This window comes from Ursus americanus, chromosome 2 (assembly GCF_024610735.1).
Source record: "Ursus americanus isolate L20-20 chromosome 2, mUrsAme1.1.p, whole genome shotgun sequence".
Lineage (NCBI taxonomy): Eukaryota > Metazoa > Chordata > Mammalia > Carnivora > Ursidae > Ursus > Ursus americanus.
In genome coordinates, this window is record NC_142128.1 from 58,432,585 (window position 1) to 58,452,547 (window position 19,963).

At 33.9% G+C, this 19,963-nt stretch overlaps 1 protein-coding gene across 1 annotated transcript in view; it reads right to left on the minus strand.

The window, feature by feature from the left end:
• Positions 1 to 19,963, minus strand: part of BRINP3 (BMP/retinoic acid inducible neural specific 3) — a 376,973-nt gene that overhangs the window by 150,962 nt on the left and 206,048 nt on the right. The window lies entirely within an intron of this gene.

The following is a 19,963-nucleotide window of genomic DNA, read 5'->3' on the forward strand; positions in this document are numbered from 1 at the left end:
TAAGATGACAAAATTTTCCTTTTATGTTCCAAAAATTGCTAATAGAGGACTGTAGTTTAAAAGTAAAGAAAATACAATTAAGGTCAACTCAGATTTCTATCTGGATTAGATAGAAAAAAGGATATAGGACAAATATTAAATTAGTGTAGCATTTCAGGGCAGAAATGTTAGGAAGCCAATGCACTTTAAAATGCACTTTAAAATGTAAAAGTAATTTAACCTCAACCTTTTACAATCCAGCTGGAGGGAAAAGCGGCAAACTGAAATATGAATTCTATGCCCAGCACATCCTCTAGTGAGTTTTGATCACTTAAACTTTTAGCTCCTCTTTAAGCAGTGTGATGGGGAAAATATCCAATATCAAGCAGCATAAAATAAATTTTGTATTGTGACTTTTTAAACCTGGCTAAGTCTTAATTAATTCCCTGAGCAAAAATGTTCAAATTTTAAGATGGAAGAATATAATAATATAATAAATATAATATAATATAATACAATATAAATAATATAATGTAATGTAATATAATATAATACAATGTAATATAATACGTTATATCTTATTATATATTGACTGTTTAGAATGTTAAAGAAGAAAGATGCAGTATTGTTTTTTAACTTTGCATTTACATCAATGTCATATTTTTACATTCATATAAACTCCAGCTTACTGAGAGATGGTTTTGGATCTCTATTCACTTCCTTTGCAGTATCCAGTAATTGATAATCCTGTCCTTTATATCAGCGTACACAAAGTCAGTGATTAAATGAACGAATAGGGAAGGGACAGGCATTGAATCACTAAATTCTAGAGACTATTATCTGTGAAGCATTATATGTAATAGGCAATAAGAAGCCCTCCAAGTGTTAAGCAACTTTGTAGTATGGTTCAAGAAAAGTATTGTAGAGGGTTTATCTTGAGATGTCATGCAGACTTCATTAGAAAGATGATATCATGAAATCAGGGAGAGGTGACTAGAAGCTTTACAATGGGAAGTGCCTGATCTATGTTCCTTTCAGGAATTGGAAAAGAAGGGATGGGAACCAGAGACATCTGCAGAATCCATTGACCGATTAGGTAGCGAGAATAAATGGAGCAAATGGCATATACAGAAAGTTTATTTGTAACCATTTAGAATTTAATGAAAATGTGATAAACAGAGGAAAACATTTTAGGTTATTGAGAACGTGAGAGGGAAACTTGAATTTGATATGCAAGTGCATTTTTAGGAGTTGTCAACATAGTGTTGATGTTTGATAAAATATGAAATACGTTAAGCGAATGTTCTTCTTTGACATAATTTCTTATATCCCAATTGTTCCATTAACAAAAACTTATTTCAAAGGCACAATTGTTTATTAGCAATGCCCTTCCTGTATTGAATTAAACTGAGAGTAACTGGTATAGAAGTCATTTATTCCCTTACTCCACACTTCATACCATATACGTTTCTATAAAACTACAAATATTTGTTAATATAAGATTTATTTTGCAGATGGACTTTTCTAGAATTTTGTTTATTTTACCAGCCAGTTAAAAATTGCTATTATTTAAGAGAGGGGAATCAAGCTTTCTCCTGTCTTCTTTAGACATGAAAAATAAGTGCTTTGTTAAAAGATAAAAGGCAAGTCAAGAACATCTAGACCTAATAATCCCATTATCCATAATTCATGATAACAGCCTGGGTGAAATTGAATCTGACCACTCATAAAAATAAGGTTGTTTAAGTTTAGGATCCCTAAAATTCTTTTTATTCCCTACCATTTGTAAAGGAAAATTTTGGAATGTTCTAAAACCTCTTTCCCCAATAGCCTTCTAGTGATCGTGGGTGAAAATACATAAATCCACCAGAATCAAGCCTCCATCTCAGGTCTGATGAGTTTTCTTAAATTCCAATTAAAGGATTATTGTATTGTATCTTAGTTCTAATATGTAATCTGCCCTTTTCTACCCTTTGATTTGGTTCCCTCTTTAATAACCAACTTCTTTTGTAAAGGGTAAAGAAATTCTGGCTTATTTCTCTGCCTTTTCAAATTATTTTTTTCTCTACTAGAGCTTGTTTCGGAGACCTTTGTTTATCTGTTTCATAAGCATAATTAATAAAGTTAACATTTATATAGCACTTAATATATGTGAGGCAATGTTCTAAGCACCTTAAATATATTAACTCTTTTAATCTTCATGACAACCATATCACATAAGTTCTATTATTATCTCCTTTTTACAGATGATTAAACTGATAGATAGAGAGGATAGTTAACAGGAGCAAGATCACTCAATCAATAGCTGGTGGAACTGGGACACCAGTCTATGGGCCTGTAACTCTGGAATCAGAGCCTGTCATTGCTCTGCTCTCCTGGGTCCTTCTGACATTATGTGACATGTTGAAACAGGGAAAATGCACAAATAAGTAGAGAAAAGGGAGATGAAAGCATCTTTCTCTCTCAAGTATTTAATTCTATCTTCGGAAATGTAGTAGAAGAGCTTGAGAAAAACATGCAATGTCATAACAATGGCTGGTTCTCATCTGTTGACAGGTAGAAAAATCAATTTCAGAACAACAGGGGAGACGTAGAATGTAAAATTATTTTTCTGTCATTTAAATCGATACGCTATTTAGCAGTATCCTTAAAAATAATTATAGAGACTAAAAAGATCCATGCTTGCCAGTGGTTGTGGGGAGCAGGAGAGAAGGGGTAAATAGGTAAAGCACATAGAATTTTTAGAGCAGTGAAAATACTCTGTACGTTATCATAGTAACAGATAGATATTGTTACACAAATATCCAAACCCACAGAACACATGACACAAGAGCAAACAGTAGTGTAAACTTTGGACTTTGGTCACTATGATGTGTCAGTGTATGTTCATTGACTATAACAAAATTATCACTCCGGTGGGGGAACACTGGTAATGGGGGAGGTGATGCATTTGTGATTGCAGGTAGTATATGAGAAATCCCTGATTTTCCCCTTAATTTTATTGTAAACCTACAATTCTTCTAAAAAATAAATTCCTAGTTAACACAAAACAAACCACCCAACCCGAGATAGCTCATAAACCATGCACATAGATTCTCACAATTTCTTACTTTACCTTCCAGAGCTGTTATCAAAAGCAAGAAAAATAATCCAATTTTTCTTTGCATTCAGACACTAATGATTAATAAAAAGATAATCAGCAAAAACATTGAATTCTTATTCACCCAATAAATGAGGGAACACAACTCTCCCTACAGAAGGGTTGTCAGATTCACTGTGAAACAGATTCAACAGAGAGTCAATCTATACACAGTTTAAGAAGACAATTTTCCTCTCTAAGCACCTTTATTACTGGCAGCTGGTATTTCACATATTCAATAAAACAAATATTTGTTGAGTGTCACCACGTATAATGCTGCATGTGTTCCATGCTTAGTGTGGCAGGAGTTTCTGCCAAAGAGTTTTACAGTTAGTTACACTGATGAGATTTCCTAGTTGAGCTGTGCTGTGATCTTGATGATCTGGAGAACAGGATGTGGAAGACACAGAATTATTATAAAAGAGCAATCATGGGTTCTTATTAAAAATAAGCACTTCCAAAAAGAGGGTTTTGAATTTTCTTCCTGCTTATTAGAAAAGCTGTTACTCTGCTACTCAGAGCCAGGAGAAACATGAGGATGTTGAAAGATAAAGGCCTATCGGGGATTCCTGTGAAACTTTTCAAAGCTGTCTCAGCATCCATACTCCAGTTGCAACCACTCACCTAATTTTAGCAACATGAAACTCTGGGGTTGCTGCAGTTTCTGATTGCTACAACATCATCAATTCTGCTCATGCTGAGTTGGGTTCATTTAATTCCAATTAGCATTTATTGAGCTCCTATCTTGTACTGAGCTCCGGGTGGAGAGATCGGAAGATAAATAAGCTACTCTGGGACTATAATAAGTGCTCAATAACTATATGTTAAATACTTATAGCTAACACTTTATAGCACTTTTACATGCTAGGCATTGTTTTAAGAGCTTTTCAAATATTAACTCATTCGATCCTCACAACAATTTTATACAATCGTTACTCTAGAGATGGTGAACCTGAGTCAGGGAGAAGTTGAGTGTTTTAATTTGTCCAAATTGTCCAGGTGTCATGATTAATGATCAACTGGGATTCGTACTCAAGTATTGTGATTCTAGAATTCATATGTTAAGTATTCAAATTAAGGAGTGAGTGTGTGGTTTCATGGATGGATGTGCCCATTGTTTTTTAAAGATATATTTATTTATTTTTAGAGAGAAAGTGTGTGCATGGTGTTGAGGGGTAGAAGGAGAGGGAGAGAGAGAATCTAAAGCAGATGTTCTGGATCCCATAACCCACGAGATCATGACCTGAATAGAAATCAAGAGTACAGACACTTAACCGACTGAGACACCCAGGCACCCCGAATGTATATATGTAAATATGTATATATTTTAGAGGACTAAGTGAAAGAACCTGAATAGGGAGACCTTTGGACGTGAGTAAAATGTAAACATTTTTAGATAGTATGGGAGAAAATTCCAATAAGAAAGAAAACTCTGAGCAGTAAGATTGATTCTTTAACCCCAGGTATTAACTAATAGAAATCTTGGTGGGTCATGAGAAAAAGAAACTGACAAACCAATAAAAATAATTTCTGACCACAAAGTTAAAAATGGAACTACCCTGTGACCCAGCAATTGCACAGCTAGGTATTTACCCAAAGAATACAAAAATACTGATTTGAAGGGATACATGCACCCCAGTGCTTACAGTAGCATTACCAACAATAGCCAAATTATGGAAAGAGGCCAAATGTCCATTGACTGATGAATGAATAAAGAAGATGAATGAATAAAGATATATATATATATATATATATCACACAACACACACACACACACACACACACACAAAGGAATATTATATTACTCAGCCGTAAAAAAGAATGAAATCTTGCATTTGCAATAACTTGGATGGAGCTAGACAGTTTTATTCTAAGTGAAATAAGTCTGTCAGAGAAAGACAAAAACCGCATGATTTCACTCATATGCGGAATTTAAAAAAAAAACAAAACAGATGAACATGGCGGGGGGTGGAGGAAGAGAGAGGCAAACCATAAAACAGACTCTTAACTACAGAGAACAAACTGCGGGGTTCTGGAGGGGAGGTGGTGAGGAGATGGGTTAAATGGGTGATGGGCATTAAGAAGGGCACTTGTGATGAGAACTGGTTATTTATGTAAGTGATGAAGCACTAAATTCTACACCTGAAACTAACATTATATTGCATTTTAACTAATTAGAATTTGAATAAAAACTTGAAACTACAACAGAAAAAATCCTAAGTTTTTCCATGCTTTTCAAAGCCAATATGCTTCTGAAGAAATCTGTAACTACTTGCATTTTAGTCTGGAATTGGGGGTTGTCAAAATCAAAAAAGGGGCTAATTGTGGGTTAGATACTTTGTTCCACAAATTATGATCTCACTGAGTCCACCCTCCCATTCTGACTAGATCATTATTTTTACTCTGACACTTGGCATCTACTCTTATATAACTATAACAAACTAAGCATTGAAGTCTATTAAATTAAAATTGTGTTATAATTTCGAAAACATCCTACCTGTTTTCTAATTTTTCTCCACATTATGAATAAAATTGAAATTTCAATTAACATAGTATAAGTTGCCATTTTTTTCTAATTGCTAATAAAATACATTTTTCTATATTCACAATGGGCATATTTTATAAAGACATCAATACTTTTTTTGCTCTTCTTTCCTTTGTTCTTTCTTACTCTCCTAAAGGTTGCTTTACTAATGTTGTTGAAAAGTTATGAAGGTGATGAATCCTATCCGAGTTCTTTCCTCTGTGGTGACCCATGTATCTGGAATATATGTTTTGTATCTGACTCTTAGCAAATCTGTTTCGTAGGGAATTGTGTGAATATAAGTGGATTTAGAAAGCAGAGGCTTGAAGTAGGAGACTATTTTTTAAATTATCTAGGAATTTTCTGGAAATCCATTTCTTTCCCAATCTGTGTCTTAAACTGTTACTTTTATACTAATGGAAGCTAAAATGGTATCAAATGTTGAGTTTTGGTAATCAGAGGGAAAGAAGTCTTGAGTCTGTTTTTATATATTATAAAATAAAGGACTTACAATATTTTATTTCAAATCTTATTTTTAAGCTGTTAGGATTTTTCACTAGTTCTTATAATAATTATTGAATAATTTTGTATTGGTTACTAATTACAAAATCAGTAATTTTAAAAAGTTTAGATTACTGAGGAATAGTACCTAGGGTTGCCACATATGTATTTAAAATGTCCACTTGCCAACAAAAAATTATGAGGCATGCATAAAAATAAGAAAGTCTGACCCATATCCTGGAAAAGAAGCAGGAACACAAATTGCTTGTGAAAGAAACCAGACGTCAGACTTAACAGAAAAAGACTTCAAAATAGCCATTATAAATCTTACAGAACAGAAAAAAAAAAAAAAAGAATGAGAAAAAAAGTAAAGGAAAGACAATGTCACATCAGACAATATAAATAAAAAATGGAAGTTACAAAACAACCAATTGGAAATTCTAGAATTAAAACGTACAATAATTAAAATTAGAAAAACAGTTACTGGAAGGGTTCAACTATAGTTTTGAACTGGAAAATATAAGAAATCGCAGACTGGAAGATAGATCAAAATAGATTATGCAAGCTGAGACAAAAAGAATTAAAAAAAAAAATCCTCAGAGAAATGTGGGACATTTTAAGTGTATCGACATATGCATTCTGGGAATATCAGAAGGAGAGGAGATAAAAGAGCAGGAAAAAAAAGTTTGTAGAAATAATAGCAATAACTTCTCAAGTTTATTGAAAAGCAATCTACACATCCAGAAAGATCAACAACCTCTGACTAAAATAAACACAGAGATCCACAAATTGACACATCATAATAAAAATACTTAAAGCAAAAGACAAGGAGAAATCTATGGTTGTAAATGCTTGTATTAGGAAAGAAAATGGGGTGCCTGGGTAGTGCAGTCGGTTAAGCTCCAGACTCTTAGTTTCAGCTCCGGTCTTGATCTCAGGGTCATAAGATCAAGCCCCCATCAGGCTCTGCACAGAGATTCTCTCTCTCTCTCTCCCCCTGATCCACCCCACTCTCTCTTTCTCTCTCTCATGAACAAATATTTAAGAAAAAAGAAAGAAAACATGGAAAAAGGAAGAGCTAAACTGAAATGAAACAAAAGGAAGCAAATAATAAATATTGGAGTGAAGATTAATGAGATAATTTAAAAATCAATAGAGAAAATCAATAAAACCAAAAGCTTGTTCTTTGAAAAAAAAAATCAACAAAATTGACAAACACTTAGTTGGACTGACCAAGATAAGAAGAGAGAAGAATCTAACTAGAATGAAAAATAAACAAGGGGAAATTACTATTGACCTTACCAAAAAAAATTGTAAAGGATCACCATGAACAATTATACACCAAGTTAGATAATTTAGAGGAAATGGAAACATTCTTAGAAAAACACAAACTATCAAAACTGACTCAAGAAGAAATAGACAATCTAAATAAAACTATAACAAGTGAAGGAAATAAAGTAGTAATCAAAACCTACCAATCCAGAAAAGTTCTGGCCCAAATGCCTCTACCACTGAATTCTACCAAACATTTAAAGAATAATCAATATCAAATTTTCTTCACAAACTCTTCCACAAAATAGAAGAGAAAGGAACACTTTTCAGCTCCTTTTATAAGGCCAGTATTAACTTGATATCAAAACTATAGACAAATATTTCCTATAAATATGGGTGTAAGAATCCTCAACAAAATACTAGCATCTCAAACCCAGCATTAAAAAGAAATATACATCATGTCAAGTGGAATTTATTCCAAGAAAGCAAGTTTGATTTAATATCTGAAAAATCAATTGATTTAATATATAATATCAGTAGAATGAAAAATAAAAAGCATATGCTTATCTCAATAAACACTGAAAAAGCATGTGAAGAAATCAACACCTTTTCATTATAAAAACACTCATCAAACTGAGAAGAATTCAAAGGAACTTTTTCCACATGTCAAGAACATCTATTAAAAAAACTCACTGTTAACATCATACTTAACACTGAAGGAAATGATGCTTTCTTGTTTAAATCAGGAACAAAATAGCTTTCCACCTCCATCCATCATTATAAGAAAGGTCCTAGCTGGGGTGATTAGGCAAGAAAAATGAATAAAAATCGTATCAATTGGATAGGAAGAAGTAAAATTATCTCTGTTTGTAGAGGACATGATGTTATGTATAAAAAAATACCATAAAATCCACTAGCAAGTAAACTGACAAGTTCAGCCAAGTTTCAACAAAATCAGTTAAAAACTCCACATTTGCTGTAAGTTTGCTGTAATGGTTAATCTTATGTGTCACTTTGACTGGGATGTGCGGTGCACAGGTATTTGCCTGAACATTATTTCTGGGTTTGTCTGTTTAGGGTGTTTTCAGATAAGGTTATCATCTGGGTGAATAGACTGGGTAGAAAACATTGCTCTCCCCAGTGAAAGTATGCATCATCCAATCCGTTGTGGGTCTGAATAGGGGGAGAAAAAAAAGCAGAGAAAGGAAGAAATTGCTCTCTGCTTGACGTCTGAGCTGGGATATAAGTCTTCTGCACTTAGATTTGGATTTACATCAGCTTCCTTAGTTCATGGACCTTTGAACTCAGACTGGGGCTTACATCATTGGATCCCTGGTTCTCAGGCCTTCAGGTTTTGACTGGTAGCAGGTAGACAGGAACAGTGGAAGGAACACCTGGAGGAATGCCCCTGTGGTCCACAAAACCACACAACATCTTCCACTGAAGGATGTCATACCCTACAGGGACTCTCTCTAAGGAGACACATACACAATCCAGAGAAAAGGTGTCCTCAACTTGACCTTTAGGTTGTTATACAGACATTAGCATAAATTAGCATTGCGGTTATAGCCACACCCACCAGGGGAAAGGCTGCCAAGACAGTTCCAGTACAAACTCTGTAGGCTCAAAAACTCTCCCTCGCAATCTGTGGAGGAGTCCCCCAAATGATTAGAAGCAGCCTCCGTTAGAGACCATCCTGTCCATGACCCAAGAACCACTCACATAAAAGGAAAAGACCCCTGTGGTCTCAGCACAGGTGCCACTTCTGGGCCTGTCCTCTCCCACCTTGAGTGTACTGTTGCTTTAATAAGATTTCTTCTGCTCTCACTTGCGGCACAGATCTCTAATTTTTTATTGCCTTGGTGCCAAGAGCCCAGACACAACACTTTTTTGCACTGATAGAACTACACCAGCAGAGGTCAGACAGACAGGCTCAGTCTCCACATTCCACCAAATCCTTATAGTCTATTTCTCTCTCTACCCTCTCCCTCTCTTTCTAAAATCTCTTATTGGTTCTATTTCTCTGGAGAACCCAGACAATACATTTGCTATGAACAATCCAAAAATGAAATTAGAAAAAAATTCGTTTCATGGTAGCATCAAAGAGAAAAAATAAATCTTAGGAATAAATATCGTAGAAGTTATTCAAAAATTGTATGTTGAAAGTTACAAAAGGCTTTTGAAATAAAGGTCCAAATAAATGAAAAAGCATATGCATCTACATGTACATACGGGAACACTTAAAACTGGTCACATGATATTAGTCCCTAAACTCATCTACAGAGTCAAAGAAGTCCCTATCAGGCTCCCACATTACTTTTTGTAGAAACTGATAAGCCTATTTTAAAATTCATATGAAATTGTAAGGGACCCAGAAGAATGAAATCAATTCCAAAGAAGGAGAACTATGTTGGGGCATTCCTGCTTCTTTATATCAAAAATTACCACAAAGCCGTAGTAATTAAAACATTGTGATATTGACACAAGAACAAACATAAAGTTTAATGAAATAGGATTGAGAGTCTTGAAATAAATCCATACATTTATAGTCAACTAATTTTTGACAAGGATGCCAAAAACATTAAATGGGGGAAAGAATAGTCTTTTAAAACCACGATGCTGGGACAATTGGAAAGACACATGCAAAAGATTGAAATTGGACTCTTACCTCAGAAAGCAGGAGTAAATTTTAAGACTTCGGATTTGGCAAAGGAATTTTAGGTATAATATCAGAAGCTCAAGCAACAAGAGAAAACGAAATAGATACATTGGACTTCCTCAAAATTAAAAACTTTTGTTTTTCATCAAGACAGTGAAAATGCCACCCACAGAAAGGGAGAAAACATTTGCAAATTACATATCTAATAAGGGAATTGTATCTGGAATACCAGAGAACCGTTACAATTCAATGATAAAAAAGACAAAATCCCAAATGAGAAATGAATGAAGGATCTGAATAGATATTTCTACAAGGAAAATATACCAGTGACCAATAGACATATGGAAATTGCTCAGTGATGTCCTTAGGCAAATGCAAAGCAAAACTACAATGAAATACCATGTCATAGCCACTAGAATGTGTAGAATGAAAGTGAGATCATAACCATTGTTGGCAAGGTCATAACGAAATCAGAGTCCTTGGATGTTTTAGTGGGAATGTAAAATTGTGCAGCAGTTTTGGAAGCAGTATGAAAGTTCCTCATATAATTAAACAAAGTTTCCACATGACCCAACAATTACACTTCTAGGTATAAATCCAAGGGAAATGAAAACATATGTCCACACAAAAAGTTATACACAAATGCTGATAGCAGCATTATTCACAATAGCCAAAAAGTAGAAACAAGTCAAATGTCCATCAACAGAACAGTGAATAAACCATGTGTTATATCCATGGAATGGAATATTCTTCAGCCATAAAAAGGGAAAAATGTTGATTCATGCAACAATTTGGATGAACTTTGAAAACGTTATGACATGTGAAAAAGGGCAGACACAAAAGTCCATATATTACATTATACTATTCATGTGAAAACCCAGAGCAGGGAAATATATAGAGACAGAAAATAGAATAGTGTTTAGCTATAGCTGGGTGTGGGTGGGTAGGGTAGAGGGGGATTGTAATAAAGGGTCTTGTTCATTTGTTTTTCTGTAAGGTGATGAAAATGTTTCAAATTTGTGGTGACGATTGTACACATCTGTGAACATACTAAAAAACACCAAATTGGACACTTTAAATATATTATATGGTATATGAATTATATCTCAGTAAGGTTGTTTTTAAAATGAACATTAAATTTACATAAGATCATACCACCTAGTATTATGTAGTTGCATCTTTTTAGCGCAATGCACTAAATTGGGAAGAAGTTCAAGGTATAGCCTCTGTTTGTTGAATGTGACCATATTTTAATATCATTCACTTCCTCTTTTAAGAACAAAAGTACATAAGAAATAAAATCAAAGTTCTCTTTGTGCAATCAACAGAATATTTGAACTACACTTGATGTTTTTTTTTCTTTGATACTTATTTTTTAAATGTTTGTTAATTTTTGGAAGAATATTCTTATGTGCACACTGATGTTTACTTCAGTATTCTAGGTCAGTTGGAATTTTGTAGATCAGGTTTGTTTGATTGGTTGCAAGGAAACTGGGATCTGGGAGAGTATCAGTTAACGCTTCAGAGCTCTCTCAATAAATACTGCTGAACACACACACACACACTCATGTGGGAGAACACACATACACATGCACAAATACAATTAAGAGACAGGGATTGAAGGGAGAGCAAATAAATGGAGCCTCCAGGTGACTTTTAGACCTATATTTAGTTTCTCTGATGATATTTGCCAGAGTGACCAGACTACACAGGAATGGTGGACAGCCAAAATGGGCTTAGTGAAATAGAAGAACCCTTTACTGGTGGTATCACTTGACATTTGCTCCTTTTATATTCCTTTGGACTATAAGTTGAATTTATATGTGGGAAGAAATAGAGTTCAAGAGTTTATTGATTTAAAATATTGCTTGTGAGAGTCTTTGTTCCAGATCATTGTTTCTAATAAACCAGTTTGGAGTTCTACTAGAAAGACATGACCCCTGACACCATGCTATTGACTTTTGCCTCCAATCTCTAAATAAAGGTTAAACGACAAACAAAGATTTGCATAAATTTGGTGATTTAATATTGATAGCTATATTGAAACAAAACAAAAGGAAGCAAAATCAAAATAGCCTTGTTTTCCTGGATGAAGACAGTGGGACTGTAATCAACATTTATTATGTTTTTTAAAATGTCATCTAATTGCTCTTCATGGAGGGTATAATGTACTATGTAATAATAGAGACTTATTTAGATGACAATATAATGATAAGAAAAGTGGTCACATTATATAGGGAGGATTACTTTGAGAACTTTGAGGCCCTGGTCATATTCAATCTAAAGAAGATGCCCTGGAAGTTGTTAGAGGAGAAAGTATATTTTACTTAGCCGAACGTGTCCTTGACAAGAATTTTGTTAGGGTAACCCTGATGCTCTCTTATAGCCCATCTCCCTCCCATATTCATTATCTTCCATCAGAGATAAAAGAATACTTGATTAGTGATATCGAAGGATGGGATTGTCCATGCTCAACTCTGCTCTTTCTGAAGTATCACCTGGGTAGATTCGTCAGAGAAGGTATGATCTCGTCTCTTTATTCACAGGTTATGCTGACGGGAGCAGTTTCTGCCTTGAGGGAGAGTGTTAGTTATTTAAATTTAATTGGGGGAGAACTGTTTGGAAGCCTGTTGTGACTGTTTCTTTTACATGATGACTTGAAATAAGGCTTATATTTTACTTCAATCTTGGTGATTTCTACAAGTACTTCTTAATTGCTTCTAAAGTTTCTAAGGGGGAAGAAAGGTATATAATACTGGAACTCATGCACTTCACCAGGAAGAAATGCTAGAAAGGTGATGCAGTACATAAAAAATTGAAGAGTCTTGGTATCTCTAGGAAGTCTCCATGACCTTATATGAGAAAGAAGCTAATGTAATACAATATAATGTTTTGAACAAATATATATATATATATATGTATACACACACACACACACACACACACACACACTTATTATGGGATGGAGGAAAATATGAATAAAATAGAAAAAGCTAAAAGGAAGGACTTGCAATTCTACTTAGGATGTAGAAAATCACAAGAGACTGTCATTCTTAACCTAACAGTGAAAGTAAGTCAGATAAACTCTAATTCAAAGTTTTTGTTTAACTGTAAGAGAACAGTGGATGCTATAATGCTATAAATGAACTGAAATCCAGAAAATGATTAGCTCTTTCTGGGAAGAATGGGGGACATTGCTGCTCTCATCTTCAGATGCAGCAGAGAGGGAAGACGATAAATCTGCAATTGGTAAGATAAAAAGAAGCTGAAAAAAAATGTTTAACGGCTGTGTTTGTGATATGATGGATTAAAATACCAGAATGCCCCGAAATGGGTGTACACTTACCCAGTGAAATGGTCATGAGCCTTCGCTGAGTACACGGGCATGGTACGTAAGTGGCTCGATGCAAAGTGGCAAAGCTGAGAGAAATCTCTCTGAAGCACACAGGCTTTTCCCCAACGATAAGCTGTGGCAGCCAGGAGTTTGAGCAGAGTAATAGAACTGAGAGAAACCCTCCAAGGTCCTTTTGGTTTTCACCAAGTATAGCGCACAGAATGGGAAGAGCTGATAATGATGTTTCTAAGGCATTCCAGGCTTTGACCAAGTACCAGGCATTGAACTTCTGAATGCTAGGGACAGGACAGCAAGGAGGAAAATCATCTTCCAGTATGGAGAAAGCCAGGACAAGACCGGAGTGCAAAGGTAATTCTGCAAGATTCCAAGTGATTGGTAATTAAATCTTAGAGCAAAAAAAATTTCCCATGAATCAGAAACCTGGTCGTTGGGTTGAAAAGAATGTGGTCATCTGACTCTCACTCTTGGCCAGATCTTAAACTCTTTTAAATGTAAAGAATTGCTGCTGCCTTCAGACTATTTTAAGCCAGATATCAGTAGGTCAAGCTCAATTTTCAAGAAAGCACAGGTCTACCCCAATTCCAAATTAGTCTGATTCGGTCACACATAATAGAAGCCTAATAGAAGAAGGGGTATGTTTATTTTCACAGGAAATAATATTTACTTTAATGTTTTCTGTATTTTTGTGAATTCTTTTTTTTTTGTTTTTACACACAATAGTAAATACTAACATGTGAAAGGCAAGAAATGTGAACCCAATAGGCAAGACAGGAAATAGTCAATGGAAGAAACTCGGATATGAATGAGAAGTCTAAATCCCCAGACAGGAATTTTAAAATGACTATGCTAAAATAGCTAGTAGAAAAGTTAGATCCAATATACAAAAACAAGTAGGGAATTTCAGCAAAAAGAAACTATAAAAAATAAACAAATACAAATGGTAGAAATAAAACATCTTACATCATAAATGAAAAATTTATTCGATTGGCTTTACATTAGACTAAGCAATTAAGGAAAAAAACGAATAAACTCGAGACAAGTCATTAGAATTTAATCAAACTGAGCAGCAAAGAAAAAAAAAAGCCTGGTAACGTGAAACAGTGCAGGACTCTAAGGGTAATATCAAACAGGCTAGCCTCACCGTCCCAGAGGAGAAGTCCCAAAAGGGTAAATAGGAAAAAAAAACCCACACCAAGGCATATTATAGTCAATCTTTTGAAAGTCCAAATTAAAAAGAAAACCTTAAAATCTGTTACAGAAAATGAAGCTTTGCATTCAAAGTAAAATTGCAGTGATGATGGCTAACTACTCATCAGGAAAACATGGAGGGCAGAAGACAATGGTATGATCGAGAATGAGAGACACACAGAGAGAGGACAGTCGGAGGGAGGCATATATGCATATATGTATGGGTATACACACATATATTGTATGTGGGTGTATTTAAAGTAGAATAATGAAAATACTAAAATCACCAATAACTAGCTTTTCAGTAATTTTTTTGGTTTGAGTATACAGGACTTTTAAATCTTTTATCAATTTTAATTTCAACTTCTGATTGTCCGTTGCTAGTAAGTAGAAATATACCTGTCTAATAAATTAATCGTGTATGCTATGACTAATAAATGCCCTTTTTATTTCTTGTACCTTTTAAAAAGATTTCATTGGATTTTTTACAGACACTCATGTCTTCTGTGAATAAAGAAAGTTTAATTCTTTTAAAAACTGAATATTTGATTTCTTTTTATTGCTTGATGGTACTGGCAAGAACCTACTATACAATATTTACTACTAGCATGTTCCATACTATTACTAACTAGAGTGTTTGTATTATTCTACTACAATGAAAGTGGTGATAGCTGAAATGCTTGTCTTGTTCCTGAACTTAAGGAGAAAGCACTTACTCTTTTACCCACTGAGTATCATCTCAGCTACACAAGGGTTTTTCAAATATGCTTTTTATCAAGTTGAGGAAGGTCCTTTCTCTTTCCAGTTTTCTAGGAGGGGTGTGTGTGTGTGTGTGTGTGTGTGTGTGTGTGTGTTTTAATCAGAATCTTATGTCAGATTTTTTCTAAAGATATTTCTGCATCTTTTGAGAAGATTCTATCATATGTCTGTCTATCTAGCTATCATCTATCTATGTATCTATCTATCTATATCATGTATCTATCTCTACACTTACCTTGTGGATATGATGAATTACATTGGTTGATTATTTAATGATATTCACCTTGAATTTCTGGAATAAATCCCAAGCAGTCATGATGCAGAATCCTTTTGATATATTGTTGGTTTCAAATTGCTTACATTTAAAAAATATTTATCTCTATATTAACGACAGATATTGGTAGTTTTATTTCCTTGTAGTATCTTTGTTTGGTTTTGATATCATAGTAATGTTGAATTGAAGAATTTTTTGAAAGAGGTGTGTATATTGTTATTTTTCCTTCAATATGAAGACATTTTGGTCAGGAGTTTTCTTTGCAGAAAATGCTTTTAACTAAACATCAATTTGCTTAATAATTTAGGGCCATTCAGATTATTTATTCTTGAGTGAGCTTTAGAAATTTTTGTCTTTCAAGGAATGTGTCCACTAGTTTTCAAATTTATAATCAGAAAGTTGTTTATGATCTATCCTTGTTAACATTTAAATCTGTGTAATTTAGTGATATATAGTAACCTCTTTCATTCCTGATATTGGTAATTTGCCTATTCACTATTGCATTTCCTGATAATTCTGGCTAAATGTTAATCAGTTTTATTGATGCACTTAAAAAAAAAACAGCATTTGGTTTCATTTTTTTCTCTGTCGTTTTTCTGTTTCCAACTTTATTGATTTTTATTGTGATTTTTTTCATTCTTCTGATTATTTTGGGTTTAATTGCTCGTCTTTATCTTTAGATTTTTATGGAATTTTTGGTCATTATTTTATCACTTTTTTTCCTAATAAAAATATAGTTTCTGGCAAATATCCCCCTAATTACTGCTTTACCAATATTTGATTGATTTTGATATGTTGTATTTTCATTATCTTATTCAGTTCAAAATAATTTCTCATACCCTTTTTGACTTTTTTCTCTGAATTATGGGTTATTTAGAAATGTGTCATTTAGTTTTTCAATATTTGAGGATTTTCCAGGAAACTGTCTATTATTAATACATACTTTGCAAGGCTTGAATGATAGTATTGTTTAAATCTACTGTACCCTTGCTGATTTTCTCTCTACTTTTTCTGTCAAAGATTGAGAAAAGCCTGTTAAAATCTCTGACTATAATTATGGATTTCTTTATTATATTTTTCTCTCCTATAATTTATTATTTCACATATTTTGAAGCTATGCTACTAGGGTCATAAATGTTTAGGATTATAATTTCCTGTGGATTACTGACTAGTTTATCATTATGAAATGATTTTGTCTCTGGTAATATTCTTTTCTAAAATATATTTTTCTTATATTAAAATAGTCACTCCAGTGTTAGCATCATTTTACTTTTAACCTATTTTTAAATTTCAAGTGATTTTCTTGTAGGTGACATAAAGCTGGATCTTTCTTTCTTTCTTTCTTTTTTAATCTGATGCAATGATCTGTGCCTTTTAATAGGAGAGTCTAGGCTTTTTTATTTTATGAGATTATTCATATAGTTAAAGTCCGTCTACTCGATATTTGTTTTCTATTTTTCCCATTTGCTCTTTCTTTTTTTAAAAATTTTTCTAACTTCTTTTGGATTGATTTTTAAATAATTCTATTATGTCAATTTTTTGTTTTATCAGCTCTAACTATTTTGTGATTTTAGTGGTTGCCCTAAGATTCATAGTATACATAGTATACATTCTTATCATCTACCTTGAAATTATACCATTTCAGGGATAATACAAAAACCTTACAAGCATATACTTCCATTTCTTTTCTTCCGATCTTTATGATGCTGTTTGCCTATTATTTATTTCTACATATACTGAAACTTCACAATACACTGATTGTGATTTTGTTGTAAGAAATTATTCTCTTTTAAAGAGACTTAAATAATAATAATAATAAAAGATATCGTTACCCATGTGAGTGCCCCTGCCACGTTTCTTCATTCCTTGTGCAGACCCATATTACTGACAGGCATCATTTTCCTTTTTGATTGAAAGTCTTCCTACATCATTTCTTTAATTCAGGTCTGCTGGCAAAATTCTTCCAGATTTTTTTTTTAAAGATTCTATTTATTTATTTATTTATATTAGAGAGAGTGAAAGCACATGCGGGAGGGGCAGGGAGAGAGTGCGAATCTTAAGCAGACTCCGCAGGGAGCATGGGGCCCCATGCAGGGCTCATCCCACGACCTTGAGATCATGACCTGAGCCAAAACCAAGAGTTGGATGCTTAAAGACTGAGCCACCCAGGCTCCCTGGAATTCTTACAGATTTTATACATCTGCAAATATATTTTCCTTTTTCTTTTGGAAACATTTTTGCTAAAAAATGAACTCTAAGTTGACAGAATTTTTTAATATTTTAAAGATTACACCTCCACTCTTTTCTCATTTGCATGTTTCCAAGAAATTTGCTGTTATCCTTAGCATTGTTCCTCTGTACCCAATCTTCATACCTCATTAACTTATATCTAAGCGCTTACAGTCTTAGTAAGCTTTATATGAGTAGAGATGTCTTTACCCATGTAGGGACTCTTTTGATAACTAATGAAAATTGAGATATTCTTTTTAATTTGGTTTTGCACAATTTGATTATGAAGTGCTTTGGTTGTCATTTTCTTGAGGTTTCTCATGTTTGCTTTTTTTTTTTTTTTTTTTTGAGTTTCTTGGATCTGTAGGATTTAAATACTGATCAACTTTGGAAATCCATCATTAACTCTTCAATTTTTTTTTTTTTTGTCTGTGGTGAACAGATTCTAAAGTGGCTCCCAATACCCCTTCCTCATGGTATGCACATTCTTCTGTAATCTTTCCCACTGAGTAAAGGTGGGAACTGTCACTTGTTTCTGAACATAGAATACAGCAAGGGTGATAGAATGCATGTGATTATGTAATTATATGACCATAGTTACATTATGTAACATCGTAGTATTTTATAATTACTCTTTTCCTTGCTGAATGTGAGTAAACAAATTAAGCTGTTGTGAGCTGCCATATGGCATGGGTTCATTGGCAAATAATTGAAGGTTACTTCTCACCAAGAGCCAACAGAGATCCTCACACTGACAAGGAACTGAATGGTGCCAACAACCATGTATGCTTGGAAATGAATCCTCCCCAAGTTGAGAATAAGTTGAAACTCTAGTTCAGGTGGACACTGATTAGAGAAACTAGCTAATCCATACCTGGGTCATTGACAACTCCCACTCCCACTCCCCAAAAATCAAAAAGAAGATCATGTGTTTTATGTTAAGCCTCTAAATTCATGACAATATTGTTACATAGCAGTAGGTATCTAATACATGCCCCCTTCATCCTTGTCCTTCTTTGAGACTCTAATTACACATATTCACGGCTGCATGAAATTGTCTTACAGCTCACTATTCATTGTTTTTCAAATTCTTTTTTTTCTCTCTGGTGTCATTTTAAAGAGGAACTGTGTATACTTTACGTACCTATTTCTCAATTTCACTAATCTTATCTTGTGCCAGGTTGTAGGTTTTTAATCTTATCCTGTGTATTTTTTATGTTGAAGATTATATTCTTCATCTCAATAAGTTTGATTTGGTTCTTTTTTTATATCTTCATGTCTCTAATTTTATTTTAGGAAATGTAGAATGCAGTTATAATAAATGTCTTAATGTTCTTATCTGCTAATCCTAATGTCCTTGCTCATTGTGTGTCAGTTTTGGTTGGCTGAATGCTCTCTCCATTATTGTTTCTGCTTTCCTGCTTCTTCATTGTCTGGAACTTTTAAATGGTTAATGGTATGAATCTTACTTTGTTGCATGTTGGACATATTTGTTTATATTCCTGTAAATATTCTTGAGCTTTGTTCTGGAAGGCAGTTCTTGAAAACAGTTTGATTATTTGGGGTCTTATTTTTATAATTTGTTAGTTAGGGTCCAGAGAAAAACTCAGTCTAGGTCAAAATTACAGGTACACTTCATTTTATCGTGCTTCACAAGTTTTTTACAAATTGAAGGCTTGTGGCAACCCTTGTTGGGCAAGTGTATTGATGCCGTTTTTCCAACAGCATTTTCTCACTTTGTGTCTCTGTGCCATATTTTGGTAATTCTTGCAATATTTCAAACTTTTTCATCATTATATTTGTTAAGGTGATCCATGATCAGTGATCTTTGATGTTATTGCTATAATTGTTTGGGGTGGGAGGGGGGGCACCACAAACTGCACTCATGTAACTTAATCGATAAATATGTGTGTTCTAACTGTTCCACCGACTGGCCGTTCCCCTGTCTCTCTCCCTTTCCTCAGGCCTCCTTATTTCCTGAAACACAACAAGATTGAAATTAGGCCAATTAATAACTCTGCAATGGCCTCTAAGTGCTCAAGTGAAAGGAAGAATTGTGTGTCTCTCGCTTTAAGTCAAAAGCT